The following is a 12,570-nucleotide window of genomic DNA, read 5'->3' as shown; positions in this document are numbered from 1 at the left end:
TAAACTTAGGGGTATATAGCTTTTACCTTTAAACAATGAAGCAAAGCTGGGCGTGGTGGCGTGCCCTTGTAATCCCAGCGCTTGGGAGGCAGAGACAGGAGGATAGCGCAGGTTCAAGGCCAGCCTTGCTGGTGTAAGAGACCCTGTTTCCAAATAAAAATATGAAAAATAGGTGTCTGAGAGTGTAGCCCGGAACTAGAGGGTTTCCAGGAACCCCAGTACCACAACAAACAAACAAACAAACAAACAAACAAACAAAAAAATACAACAACACATATTATTAAGGAATTGGAGTTGACATAAGGACAACTCTGATGACTTTATTTTTCTCTTCCCTTGTGAAAACCTTTAGGGAATCTCCTGACCCCTTGGAGCATTCCCTCATTCATTTGTATTTCTGTTGGCCTGTATAAGCCTCACTCACTACAATGACTTTGTGACAGGGTATTTTTTGAGTAGATAGCCATTCAGATAGACAAGGGTGTAAGCGATCTGAGAAGAGGCTCTTGGTTTTGTTCGCTTTTTCAGTGATGCTTCCTTAGTCCAGCACACATAAAATGAATGAAGCAAAGAATGAAAAAGTAAACTTTTAAGTAATTTGCTAAAGCTGACTATTTGGATATAAAGGCAAAAATAGGAACTTTCAGAATCTTCCAATAGTGCATTTTCTTTTTAGTGTTCTAATCCAGTTCATTGATGATATACTGTGGCTGTAGCAAAGAACTTTTAGAATAAATGAGTGTGTAGCCTGTAGTCTTCTCTCTACCCCATTTAGAATGTGGAAGCTCCAACACAGGTATCAAGTTGTCTGAATTGGTAGTGCTGTTTGTATTTTATTTCATTTTATTTTTTAGTGTGTGTGTGTGTGTGTGTGTGTGTGTGTGTGTGTGTGTTACTAGGGATTGAACACTCAGGTGCATTCTACTTCCATGCTACACCCCAGTCTTATTCTTTATTTGAAAGAGGGCCTCACTAAGTAGCTGAGGCTAGCCATGAACCTGTGATTCTTCTGTCTCACTCTCTCAAGTACTGGGATTACAAGTATGTGCCACCATGCCCAGCTTGTTGTTTATTTTAAATGTCTAGATTCCCCTTTTATATTTTGTATAGCTTTTCTTACCAGTCTATATTAATATTCTAATTTAATAAGATTTAACATTAAGGTGTATTTGATTTCTTACCAGTCTATATTAATATTCTAATTTAATAAGATTTAACATTAAGGTGTATTTGATTAATTTGTTGTTTTAGTTCACATTTTAATTGTTCAAATTAATATAGGTAATAATTCTACTTATGAGAGGTATTTCAGTTTCTGTCAGTGCATTTTTTTTTAGAAACCATTTTCTGTTAAATTTTCCATTTCTGTTCAAAGTTGAACATTGTTACTTTAGCATCAGTGTTTGGAATGTAAATCTGACAAGCTTGATAACAAGATATGCTAAACTCTCTTCTGCTGCAGATTAATCAACTAAACATGAATTATCACTCAGGAGTGTGCAGCCTTTGTGATTCTGACTTTTTTTCTTCTCAGATTCTTTTTTTTTTTTTTTTTTTGCAATACTGGAAATTGAACCCTGGGGCATTCTACTCCTGAGCTATATCCTCAGCTCTATTTATTATTTATTCTTTATTTTGAAAAAAGGATCTCACTAAGTAGCTGAGGCTGGCCTCAAACCTGTGATCCTCCTCTCTCAGCATCCTGAATCCTGGGATTACAAGTGTGTGCCACCACACCTAGCTCAAAGAATATCTTTAGATTGTAAAGTTGGGTGGTATTTATATCGTGCCATTTGGTCGTTCTCTTTGCATTCATGCTTTGCCCTCAAATGTTTATGCTGTACTAACTCCAATATAGTTCAATGGCTTCTGTACGACCGTTGAACAACTTTGGGAGATTTGCTGCTACTTGCTGAGTTTCTCATCCCTCATTCTCTCTCTGGACTCATTTCGCTCAAGCTTTCCAATGACTTCCAGCGATTTTCCAATAATGTCATCCAATTCCGATCTGTTAATGGGTTACTCCACTGATAAGGCCAGAACCCACACGATCCAGTCATTTTCCCAAAGCACACCTCTGACCACTGCTGCATTGGAGACCAAGGCTCTCATACGGGATCGGGAGATACTCCAGATCAAACCATAATGGGCACCTCAAATTATACATGTTTAAAACTAAAATGCGGGCCCCTCCCACCATCTTCCCCACTCTCCTCCCTCCTCTTCCCCCTTACATTTTTCCCTCTAGAATGGCATGCCTGTTGAGGGTCAGTGTGGATCAGTAAGTGTGGGTGTCAGCTCATTGTCAAGGGAGCCAGAAAGTACATACCAGGTAGTGTTATGGACCTCAAGGTGGGAGCGAGAGCATGGGGTGATGAGCAGTCTTGGAATAGACTGAATTGAGTAGAGAAAAATGTCTTCAAGGTTTTTCCATCCCTGTCCAGTAAGGAGACTTTGGCAGAGGTGCCTGAAGACCTAGCCCCAAGGCTTCAAATCATCCTACCTGGGAATGAAGTCCTCAGGGCTTGAAGGTAGATCTGCGAAGAGCATGACTTGCCACAGGGCCTGGGAGCCCCTTCTGTCTCCTGGGACTGCAGACATGGGCTGCCCTGTCAGAGCTGGCCTGGGGAGGGCTGCCTACCAGGGAGGCCTGCCAGGTAAAGGTTTTGGTCAGGCCTGAAAAAACCACACATATGTTTGTAAGCAGGAGCCAGATTCCTTGGATGCTTCTTTTACTCTTGGGCTCCTTTCTTGCTTGGCCATTTCTTGCTTTCCGTTTTCCAAAAGTGCTTTAGACACTTAACTTCAGCCAATACCCAATTGTTTCTTACTTATTTAGCTTTGCTAGTGCCATTCCCTGAGAAAGAATACTTTCCCTTTTTTTCCTCTTCTAGTTAACATCTTGCAGTGGTTGGAGTCAACCTGTGGGCTAAGAAGCCCTTTTCTTATTTTGGATAATATCCTTCCACTGTGTTCCCTGGGCACCTTTTGCAAATAAATCTCACTTCACAGATCTTTTTCACTAATTGGATCATGAAGTCTTTGAAGATAATGACTTTAAATACCAAAAGCTGGAAACCCCAGCACCTGACACAGATCCTTGTGCTTCATTAATGATCAATAAATGTTTGTTGATTAAGAGAATATGTGAGTTAGTGAAATATAAAGGTCTTAATCCCAGGTCTTTTGTGATGTGGCCAGAACCTTTCCTATCTTGTTTCCTGTTGGATTGGCTAAATAAGACTGCTTCCCATTTCCTGGCCTCTGGGCTTACTTATACTTTCTTAAAAGCCTCAGTGCCATCTTCTATGTGTATCAGTTCAAACTTGACCATTTCTTGGTCTTTCGCAAGTCTTTTTCCATAAAGCCTTTTCCATTCCCTTCCAAACAGATGTGATCATTTCTTTCTTTAATTTCCGTAACTCACAGTTCTTAGCTTGCTTATGGCTTGGATGTTGTACCATGTAACTGTTTGCTTATTTTATCCCATTTACTAACTCTAAGGACCTGGAGATTAGAGACTGTGCTGTCCTCAGAGAAGCATGCATCCCAGACCTCAAGTAGAGCTTTCCAGATAGCAGGGGTGCTCAGAACACATTTGCAAATGCATAAGCCAAAGCAGGACTGGAAATTGAGAACCAGAAAAAAATGGAATGCAGCAAAGAGAGAGGGAAAATAAATCACCACAGAATGTGAATAATTGCTTCAAAATTGAAAGAACCAGGAAGTTTCTAGGAGATGACAGCAACTATTCAGAGCACTGGCTTCCAACTGTCTTAAAACCTGGAAGTGAAACATAATAAGCCTGCTTTCCCCTGTGGATAAGAAACACATACTTTTTGCTAATGCTTTAATTTATCTAGGTTGCAAGGCACAGTATATATATTTTTTCTCTTATGCAATGAAAATCAGGTTTTTTTCATTATTTTCCATAGAGTTTTGGATTAAAGACAGGAAGTATTGGATTTTGCTAGGTTGTTGCTCCATGTTAGCCTTTAAATTACTTATTTAAGCTGTGCATGGTGTAATTTAGTACTTGGGAGGCTGAGACAGAAGGATCAAAGGTTGGAGGCTAGCCTTGATAACTTAGGGAGACCCTGTTTCAAAATAAAGAGTAAAAAGAGCTGGAGGGTGTAGCTCCGAGGTAGACTGCCTCTGAATTCAGTCCCTAGCACCAAAAAATTAAAAATAAGTTGTTTATTTAACGATAAAAATGTCATATTATGGAAGGTGACACTGCTTTTCCCTTCTTTCCTATTACTTTACAACAAACGTGAATTCGGCCTGAGTTTGAGAGAAATTAACGTTCTAAATGTCAAAGCAGTGATCGTTGGAAGTGCTATTGCTCTGTGAATATGTGTATAAAGCCTCTAGTTCTTCCAGATTTGGAGGAAGTGATGAGTTTACTAGAAATATTCGATGAATAGTAATAGCGTCCAGGCTACTCAGGTAAAATGCTGGCCTGCACGGCATAGCTCATGGCATTCACCTTACTTTCACTTATCTGTTGAGAGCAGTAGAGCCTTGCAACTTTCTCACCCAACGTCCTTGCTGTTTTAATTTTGAGTGATGCTAATGTTAGAAAATTGTTAACTTTAGAATTATTTCTTATTGCAATCTTTGATGCTAGTTTTTCCTATAATTTATCAAGAATTTTTAGGGGTCCCATTCAAATATTTCACTTTATAAAAGAGAAGTTTCAGCTTATTCCATGTACAATAAGCTTTCATAATGAATATGTCCACGAGCCCAACATGAGCATCTTAGCCAAAGTAGCCTAAAAATGATTGTGGTAATGGAAAATCTTACATGGGAGGTCCGCTTCTGTTTATTAAAAGCTAAATCACTTGACTTTTGAGCCTCAATTCTTCACCTGTAAAAATAAGAGTTATTTATAGGGTTAATTTATAGGATTGCTTTGAGAATCAGATGAGATCACATGTAAAATGCTCAGTAGTGTGTCTGATACATTGTGGACTCTCAGTTAATTTTCCTTCCTATACCCTTTCAAGGAACTTAACATAGTTACTTCTCAATAGAGTAAGGTCTTGTTTCCCTAAAACTTCCGGTCTTTCACTGCATGCACATTGTACTGTTCTGAGAGTATTTACTTTACCACTGGTTCCTCCCTGTTCCCATCTCTTGGCCAGTACAAGTTCAAAACTCTCAGCAGCATTAAACAAGGAAGCTATGTAGACTGATTAAACAGATATCAATTGATCTATTGGAAAACAAATTTATTCTGCTTCAAAAGCCAGTTATATGGATTAATTATCATCAGTATGAATAATTTGAGAAGAATAAATTTGGTTTTCTAATAAATCTTTCCCCTCCCATATTGAATGTCTCATGAAGTCTTAGCTGTATTTTATCTATTCAGCTTCAGAGATGTCTCTCCACTGGAGATGTTTGGGCTCCATCCTCATTGCCTTAATCTAGGCCTCTTTTATTTCTCTGGCTGCCGTGTAACACATACGGTTGATCATATTAATCCCCTGTTGTGAAAGCCTCCTGCTCTCTGTGTTGTAAGATGCAAAGGTAGCTATTTTAGTTAACTTTCCTAGGCTTTTTGAAAACTGAAAATCTAAACTTCTGTTTATACCTTAGCCTTTTCATCCTGTAGCCTGCCTTGTGATAATATTTCTTACCTGAGCTTCCTTAGATACAGGTGTCCTTTTGTGTCTCCATTGTTCCATTTGGAATGCCTTTTTCATTTTGTCCAGCAATATTGAGTTTACCATTTAAGTTTTTGTTTTAAAAGGCCAGGTGTGGTGTCGCACGCTTGTAATCCCCACGCTTAGGAGGCAGAGACAGGAGGATCGCGCAGGTTCGAAGCCAGCCGCGCTGGCTTAAGAGACCCTGTTTCAAAAATATAAAATAGGTCTGGGAGTGTAGCCTGGAGGTAGAAGGGCTTCCAGGAACCCCAGTACCACCAATAAATAAATAAATAAATAATTTTTTAAAAAGTCATCTACTCAAAAAGAAAGTCATCTACTCATTCTTTAATTAATTATTTACTAAGTGCCTGCTTTATAACCGTTACTGTGCTTGGCCAGTGAATTAGTTACAATCCCCTATCCTCATGGAACTTACAAAATAGATTCTTATAGAAACCTTAATGAAATCTTCAATTCTCCCAGGCAGGATTAATTAGTGCTTTGATCATAGCTATAATAGTAGGCAACAAGATGCAGTGGAGGAAACGCCAGGTAGTGAAAAGCTCATTGCCTCACACGTGAATAGCCTCTTGTTATTTATGCCAATGGTAAGGCTTAATTTCTTCATCTTTAAAATGATACTAACAGTATTCCATCATGGCAGGCTTGTGGAAGCTTGGTCATAATACATATACGAGTGCAAGGCAGGAACAGCATAGGTTAAAGCAATAAATATGTTTATGTTTTAATGTGTGTTTCATATTTCATAATTTAAAAAATCATTTTCTTTGCAATAACTGCATTTTAATTTTTCTAGTTGTCTTTTATTAGAGTTTTAATTGTTAGTGTAATTAATACTAGATTTTGATACTCTCATAACTTACTCTCTGCTAAAAAGGCAAAGGGGATAAAGAAATGGTCAGTAGGCTGACAGTAGCCAAGGAAAGCTTGGAATCATTTATCAAATAATTGACTCGGTTGCAAAATTTTTTATAAAATGTTTTAATTAATAACTAATTGAAAGTGGGCATCAAGCTGGCTTAAAGGGGTAAATAGATATATAGTTTGAATGATACCATGCAGAAATTTTTAACTATATGATATATAATTTTATATAATCAAATATTATATATACATCTCTATTTTCTCAAGGTCATACAAAATTTCCATATGAAGCTCAATTAAGGAAGGATTCTGCTTCAGAAACGTCTCCTCTAGCCAGGCATGGTGGCACACACTTGTAATCCCAGTACTTGGGAGGCTGGGACAGGAGGACTGCGGATTCAAAGCCAGTCTCAGCAACTTAGGCTCTCAGCAGGTCTTGTGAGACCCTGTTTCCAAATAAAAATAAAATAGGCCTGGAGGTACAGCTCAGAGTAGAATGCCCCTGGGTTCAGTCTCCAGTAACACACACACACACACACACACACACACACACACACACACACACACACACACACACGTCTCCTCCACTGAGATCTACACAATTGAAAGCTTTCTGCTTTAGCTTTTGTTTTCCCTTGTTCTTTTCATTAAGACAGTGCAGCACGTAGATCACCTTTACTTGACTTACGGTTGTTACTTGATAAACAGAAGTTGTAGTTAATATTTTTGCTATCTATCTGCATGAAGGCAGCATAGATTTCAGTTTGCGAGATAAAGCATTCTCTCACACTGCGTGATACCCTGTAGTACCTGAACATTATTTCATCAAGATTTATACAGAAAGTGAAGCCCTTCTAGAACTTAAGCACTTTTATCTTCCAGCTGACAGTGCGCTGAAAATGTTTACTGCTTTTAAGGGGTTACCATTTATTTAAGTTGTAGCTAATGCCTACCATGAATTTTTAATCTAAAAATAAGGAAATAGAAGCATGCTAGATAGAGGACTTAGAAAATACTGGTAATATGAAATTTAAGAACAAAATATGATGTGCTAAAATTTTCCAGGATTTAGAACTTGCTCTAGCTAGAATTTATTACTGACTTCTGTTAAGGTCATCAAGATTTATCAGGTATTGTCACAGGAAAGTGGGTAAGATGGAAAATGGGAAATTTTTCTAATATGATTGCATTGTGACAGTTTTCCTTTTTTAAAACTAGCATTCTTTTATTGACACAGATTCAGGTTACATTAAAGTGACCCTAAAACCAATGGGATGGCAGACACATATACTGGCTCATTTGATAGTAGGGGCCAGTTCATTGAGGTTACAGAGTAATTGGAATACTTGCTTAGCTACCACTGATTTCAGTAATTAACATTGTTCTGGAAACTATTCTACTTTAACAAAGCAGTATCCAGAAAATAATCTACCTAAACAATGTAGTACAAACTTAATAACTTCATTAAAATATACGTTAATGCTTCTTGTAGGTACTTGATTACTTTCAATCTGTTTATTGAATGGTGCCTGCTTTTTACAACCAATTCTCTTCCTGAACTGACCAGTTTTTGCTACTGCAGGCAAACGCTGTCAGTGTATCTGCTGATAGTGTCTGAGGGCTTTGTTCTGTTCCTTATCCCTGAGTTTACAGTTAGCTTTGGGAAGAGATCGGGTGTTCTCAGAACACTTGGGCTATGCCATATAATTATGCTGAATTAGTATTGCATAACTCCTGACACCATTTATGTAATTTTCCTTTGAACAGTGCCCTCTGGAGTTGTGCGTGTTAGTAGACTTGTAATAGAGTTCTATTCTTTTACACACATATTTTCTTGAATTATATTTTCACACCTGTCTTCTCCAGGAGATCAGGGGTAGCCTCTTAATAATTCTTATGTCCTTAGCAATAGCTCAGGGAAAATAGTCAATAATTATTGTTAGAAAATACTTTAGTATTCTGTTAGAATGATCATTCACGTGCACTATGTTAATTAATTGGCTCGCCTATACTTTTTCTGAAGAAAATAAAATTTAAAATCTTATGTTTTACATGTGAAAAATATAATCAGATTATGTATAGTTGTACCATAAAACTACTAAAGAATATGAATCTCTCTTAGTTTTTTGTTGCTGTTGTTGTTGGAGATTTAGCCCAGGAACATTCTACCTCTGAGCTATCCCCTCAGGCTCCCTCCCACTTTTTTTTTATTTTTTTTCTTTTCATTTTGAAACAGGTTCTCACTAAGTTGCTGAGGTTGGCCTTGAACCTCTAGTCCTCCTGTCTCAGTTTTCCAAGTACTGGGATTTATACTGTGATACTGTACACATTAATTAATTAATTGTGGTACTGTGAATTGAAACCAGGGGCATTCAATCTCTGAGATACATCTCCAGCCCTATTTTATTTTTATTTTGAAACAGAGTGTCTCTGAGTTGCTGAGGCTGGTTCTGAATTTGCAATCTTCCTGTCTTAGCCTCCCAAGTACTGGGAATACAATTGTGTGCCACCATGCCTGGCTTGATTTTTTTTTTTTTTTTTTTTTTTTTTTTTTTTTGGTGGTACTCAGTATACCTCCGGGCTATACTCTTAGATCTATTTTATATTTTATTTGGAAACATAGTCTCACTAAGTAGCTGAGGTTGGCTTTGAAACTGTGCAAACCTCCTGTCTCAGCCTCCCAAGCGCTGGAATTACATATGTGTGCCACCACGCCCGGCTTGATTCTTGAGTCTTTATTTTAATACTACTTTTATCTCTTCCAACTAATTTTCATTTGGTTCATTCTTATTTATTGCTTTGTTTTATTTATTTGTTTGTTTGTTTGTTTGTTTATTGTTTTGTGGTACTGAGGGTGGAACCCAGGGGCTTTTCTACCTCCGGGCTTTACTCCCAGACCTACTTTTATACTTTATTTGGAAACAGGGTCTCATTAAGTTGCTGAGAGCCTCACTAAGTAGCAGAGGCTGGCTTTGAACCTGTGCGATTCTCCTTTCTCAGCCTCCCAAGCGCGGGGATTACAAGTGTGCGCCACCACACCGGGCTCTTTATTGGTTTTTAATGATCAAATCACTAAGCATTTTGAGCCTAGGAAAGGAAATAAATAGCCTATCTTTTGTTATTCCTAAGATTTCAATAATTATCCAATTCTGTTCTTATAGAACAGAGAATATCTATTCTGTTTATTAATTGGCATTGTTTTATATTTCTTTATTTAGATTGTGGTGAGGTATTAAAGGTGTGTGTATATAGTTACACAAATAGGAAGGTTTTTCTAAAGAGAGAAAGATAATTAGATGAGTTAGACTAAGGAAAGTCTATTATTGTAACTCTAAACTCAGATATTAGGTCAAAGGATAGGAACATTAAAAATTAGAAGATTATAAAGGAAAATTAAGACCCTTCAGTGCCACCCTTAACTTTTCAAAGACGTATGTCTCTCTATTGTCAAAGATATTGAGGACTTGGAGATTGTCTTTCAGTGGCACATTCATATCTTCCACTTGAATACTTTTCTGGATCTTAGTGGAAATAGAGATAGGAGATTTTGTGAAAGTGATATTATGAAGTACATGTGACATCTAGGTATGTACTGCCGAGTTCTGAGAATAAGTGATTTCTCTCACCTGCGCTTGTATTTGTTCAGCCATCTGTTTGTGAACACCTGAAGTCTTTCTAATTGTGCTGGTCATTCCATAATAACAACCATAAAAACATCTGATCTATTGAAATAATTTATACCCTTATGTGAATAGAGTTGGATCTGTGTGTTAAATTTGCCAATTATGTATCTTCTTCCAAGGAAGGGGCTTTGGGGATGAGGGAAAGGGAACAGTATTTTATATAAATGACAGTGAAATCTCTAAATGAATGATTAAATTTTGTAATTTTATGATCAAAATATGCATTCCCCTTTATAATACTGTTTTAATGGCAATATTTTTTATTGTTTATGGTAGTGAAGCTTTATACTAAGAGTGCTTGTTGTTGGAAGGAATAAAGGAGATAAAATGTTGGACTTTTCGGCCCCAGGTCTGTTACTATGTTAATGCCTTTCAATATACTGGTAATTACTCTTATCTGAAAAAAGCTAGAGTGTGGTTTTTTCATCAAAAGACATGTACTACTTTCAATCAGGAAATGGATGACAAATGCTAGTTTTTCAAATGAGACCAATAGCTAGCGGTTTGATTAGAATAAATTTATTGAGGGCTTTGTATTCTGTATCACCTAGAACAGTATTTTATATGGAGACTCATAAACAATAAAAGAAGGCATTGAAGTGGTTGATCTCCTTAGGTGATTTTTATAATTCTTTTCAGGTAGGCATCTGAAATAAGTAATAATAGCTTTGTGTCCCGATTATCTTTAAGTGTTATCACAGGATCACGTACAGATAATCTTTTAAGAGATAACATTTAAGGACATTGTATATACTGTCAGGCTTAGGTTTAAAGTTCTTTATTTAGATTACATCTGAGGAGTTTTTGAAATTTTGGTAGAATATTTATATCTGAATACACATAGATATATAGTTGGCAAAAATGAGACTCACCTTAAAAACTTTTTACTATGTGGTTAAATTTTTAGTTTTTTACATATGGGTATTTTTGTTTTGTGACATATTAATGTCAAAGATTACAAAAATGAATGTTTAGTTCTATTTCTTTCTAATATTGGTTATTATAGAGATGATCTTTGAGTTAGCTCACAATTTGTGAATAATTTTATAATTTCTCTGACTTTTCTGCTATATAATAAAAAATTATTGTGCAAGAGCTTTAGTAGCCATTGCACTTGACTTCACTATCAGGCATTATGGTCGATCCTATTGTTGCCTAATTTAGTAATAATTTTATCATTGCAGCTTAACATCTCTTATAATTTTAATTGTTATCAAGAAGAATGACACCATTTAATTTGACTCAAAATGCAGAAGGATGGATGAATGACAAATTAATAATTTACCACCTTTGCATAACACTGAAGCGTAGAATATTAGGAGGATTGATGGCATAAAAGGTTAACAAATTTTAGCAGCTTTCATTAGCTTTCCATAGTCATATGTTTGCAGTGCTGACTGAAATGGGCTTTGTAGGAGATCTCAGTCTAGGGAACTAATTACTCGTGCCGATTGCCGCACTGATGAATAGACCCTCATTGTATCATTCCCCTGAAGACGAGCAGCAGCCTGTGATTCACGACTGCATCCTGGCTGATATTTGATAATAATTTTAACAGATAAATGTAGGTAGGCAGAATGATGAAGTGCCTATCCCAGCTCCTTGACTATCAGAGCCGTGCACGGAGCCATCTGGGCACTGCCCTCTCCCTTCTCACCTAAGGAGAATTTTATTTCAGTAACAGTTCAACAACTGTTGTCTTTTTCTCGTGTGCATATTTTGTAAATATTTTTATTTGTTTTAATCAATAGTATCGGTTTTTTAAAAAAAGTAAACAGAAAATTAATGAAAAAGAATAAAAGCTTTTTAATTTTTCTTTTTAAAGACTGCAATTCTTATGCATTTTTCTATTTCATTTTGGTTACATAATATGTTCTTACCCTCATGCCTGATCAAAATCAACAAAGAAAATGTTTGATGTTCTTATTGTCTCTTTAGTATTCTCAGGAAAAGAAAACCTTTGGATTCCTACTGTTTAAAGTATTTTCTATAAATGTACTGTTTTTTGTCTATGTTTTTATAACCTGAGATCATTTTAATTGGTAAAATGCTAATTTATTAACTTATTTGAATTTTTAAAATAAAAAAATAGCAAAATAAGGGTAACTTTTACTTAGGTGTTCTGGGACTGCTGTCGCTCAAGACTACTAATTTGTCAAAGCTGACAGGTACAATTTTATTAGCTCATGAAATACAAGTAAAATTTTATTTTGTATTATTCATTCCTTCAGAAGTTTTGATCATGGATAATTTTTTACTTCACTTATGAAAATTATTTTCATGTTGTATATCTTTAGTGAATAAATATATTCTCCAGAGATGTTTTTTCTTACTGTAGCTGCAGA

General features: G+C 36.4%; 1 protein-coding gene across 3 annotated transcripts in view; it reads left to right on the top strand.

Annotated features, from left to right (window-relative positions):
- LRBA (LPS responsive beige-like anchor protein) overlaps positions 1-12,570 on the top strand; it is a gene marked incomplete at both ends in the record, with an annotated part of 652,640 nt that overhangs the window by 349,725 nt on the left and 290,345 nt on the right. The window lies entirely within an intron of this gene.

This window comes from Muscardinus avellanarius, assembly GCF_963383645.1.
Source record: "Muscardinus avellanarius genome assembly, chromosome: 6".
In the NCBI taxonomy this organism is placed as follows: Eukaryota; Metazoa; Chordata; class Mammalia; order Rodentia; family Gliridae; genus Muscardinus; species Muscardinus avellanarius.
The sequence above is the reverse complement of the archived record's forward strand: the minus strand, read 5'-3'. Positions and strand labels throughout refer to the sequence as shown.